Raw genomic sequence first — 2,500 nt, forward strand, 5'->3', positions numbered from 1 at the left:
GTTACACACTCCTTAGCGGATTCCGACTTCCATGGCCACCGTCCTGCTGTCTAGATCAACCAACACCTTTTGTGGGCTCTCATGAGCGTCGCGTCGGGCGCCTTAACCGGGCGTTCGGTTCATCCCGCATCGCCAGTCCTGCTTACCAAGAGTGGCCCACTTGGCACTCGCATTCCATGCCCGCCTCCAGCCGAGCGAGCCGGGCTTCTTACCAATTTAAAGTTTGAGAATAGGTTGAGGACGTTTCGTCCCCAAGGCCTCTAATCATTCGCTTTACCAGATAAAACTGCGACCACCGAGCGCCAGCTATCCTGAGGGAAACTTCGGAGGGAACCAGCTACTAGATGGTTCGATTAGTCTTTCGCCCCTATACCCAAATTTGACGATCGATTTGCACGTCAGAATCGCTACGGTCCTCCACCAGAGTTTCCTCTGGCTTCAACCTCCTCAGGCATAGTTCACCATCTTTCGGGTCCCAACGCGCACGCTCTCGCTCGACCTCTCCGGCAGAGCGGACGAGATCGGCCGGTGATGCGGCCGTCCAGAGAGACGGCATCTCACCTCCGCCGGACCGCGCCGACATTCACTTTCACTGCGCCCATGGGTTTCGCACTGCCCCGTGGCTCGCGCGCACGTTAGACTCCTTGGTCCGTGTTTCAAGACGGGTCGGGAAGGTGGCTGACGTTAGCCGCGGACCCCGTGCGTCTCGCGCGGCGCTGCCCACCCGCAACCGACACGCCGCAACTGGGCACTGAGCACAGTCCCCAACCGGCGACGCACCGGCTCGGACGGGACGCCCGGCCCACGAAGGGCAGACGCGGCGATCCCTCCTCGCCCGGGCGACGGGCCGACGTGTCCGCGCGCCTATAACACCCACCCGGGGGCGGGCTACCTTGCGCGCGGCCTTCTCGCCGCCTCCCAGACGGTCGCGGCCTTCGCACGGCGCTAGTGCGCTGGAGCTGCTCGGAGGACAGCGCGAACGACGGGCCGCAAGGCTCCGCACGCCCACACGCTCCGCTCGGCTTCAGCTGAAAGCGTCGCGCGACTCGACAGGCCCTCCCGTTTGCCTCTCGACGGTTTCACGTACTCTTTAACTCTCTCTTCAAAGTGCTTTTCAACTTTCCCTCACGGTACTTGTTCGCTATCGGTCTCGCGACAGTATTTAGCCTTAGATGGAGTTTACCACCCGCTTTGGGCTGCATTCCCAAACAACCCGACTCTGGGAAGACGCAGAGCGCGCGCCCTCGCCGCCACCATGGGCCTGACACCCGCACCGGGACGAGGCCTCGATCAGAAGGACGCGGGCGGCGAACGACGTACGCGCAGCGAATTCCTTACGCCACAATTCCACGCGCCGCAGAGGCGCGCGGATTCGGCGATGGGCACTTCCCACTTCACTCGCCGTTACTGGGGGAATCCTCGTTAGTTTCTTTTCCTCCGCTTAGTAATATGCTTAAATTCAGCGGGTAGCCTCGTCCGACCTCAGGCCGATAATCCAGTGCCTCGTTTGCGAGAGACACGCGCGCGCCACCGAAGCTCGTGCGAGCGCCGCGCCCGAACGCGAGCCGTGCTGCTCCGGGCCGGGATCCTCTTCGAGGCCGACTCGTAACGAGACGCACGCCGCGTTCGGTTTCGCGCGCTGACACTGCGTTCGTGCTGTCCTGGGCGGGACGACCGTGGCAACGGCCGACACCGCACCGGCCCGACGCGTCGCCGCGCGGGAACGTTACAACGCGACCCTGAGGCGGGCGTGGCGCCGGGATTGACCCGGTGCCGCAATTTGCGTTCAGAACGTCGATGCTCAATGTGTCCTGCAATTCACATTAATTCACGCAGCTAGCTGCGTCCTTCATCGACTCGCGAGCCGAGTGATCCACCGCCAAGAGCCCTCCGTGACTTCGTCAGTTGGACAAGCGCGACCCAGCCGGATTGCACAGTCGAAAAAAGCGGTGGCCGAGCGGTCGCCAGCCGTAGGCGACGCATGAAGCCAGCCTGGCACATGGCCACGGCACTCGGCGCAGAACGAAACAGGGTGACCGAAGTGCAATCGCGTGCGCCTCAACAGCGACGAAGGGCGTGCGCGGCCGCCAAGATACGGAGCCTTCTCCACCTGTCGAACGCACGACCACTCGATCGGCGATCGGCCGGTAATGATCCTTCCGCAGGTTCACCTACGGAAACCTTGTTACGACTTTTACTTCCTCTAAATGATCAAGTTAGATCGTCTTCTCGGACGCCGGCGCGGCCGTTGCCGAACGCGCCAGGTCCAATCGGAGGACCTCACTAAACCATTCAATCGGTAGTAGCGACGGGCGGTGTGTACAAAGGGCAGGGACGTAATCAACGCGAGCTGATGACTCGCGCTTACTGGGCATTCCTCGTTCAAGGGAAACAATTGCAATTCCCTATCCCTAGCACGACCGGGGTTCAGCGGGTTACCCGGACCTTCCGGCCTAGGCGGCGACACGCTGATCCGGTCAGTGTAGCGCGCGTGCGGCCC

At 62.2% G+C, this 2,500-nt stretch overlaps 2 non-coding genes and 1 pseudogene across 2 annotated transcripts in view; all 3 read right to left on the reverse strand.

Annotated features, from left to right (window-relative positions):
- LOC145915839 (large subunit ribosomal RNA) lies at nt 1–1,490 on the reverse strand (annotated as a pseudogene; the record flags this gene model as incomplete).
- Nucleotides 1,491–1,734: 244 nt separating this feature from the next.
- Nucleotides 1,735–1,888, reverse strand: LOC145915823 (5.8S ribosomal RNA). Its single transcript, XR_014404139.1, has one exon. It is a non-coding gene; the product is annotated as a 5.8S ribosomal RNA (ribosomal RNA).
- Nucleotides 1,889–2,148: 260 nt separating this feature from the next.
- Nucleotides 2,149–2,500, reverse strand: part of LOC145915825 (small subunit ribosomal RNA) — a 1,824-nt gene continuing 1,472 nt past the window's right edge. Inside the window, exon 1 of the ribosomal RNA XR_014404141.1 lies at nt 2,149–2,500. This exon is cut by the window's right edge and continues 1,472 nt beyond it. This is a non-coding gene — a ribosomal RNA (small subunit ribosomal RNA).

Source organism: Ascidia mentula (genome assembly GCF_947561715.1).
Source record: "Ascidia mentula chromosome 2 unlocalized genomic scaffold, kaAscMent1.1 SUPER_2_unloc_25, whole genome shotgun sequence".
Taxonomy (NCBI): domain Eukaryota; kingdom Metazoa; phylum Chordata; class Ascidiacea; order Phlebobranchia; family Ascidiidae; genus Ascidia; species Ascidia mentula.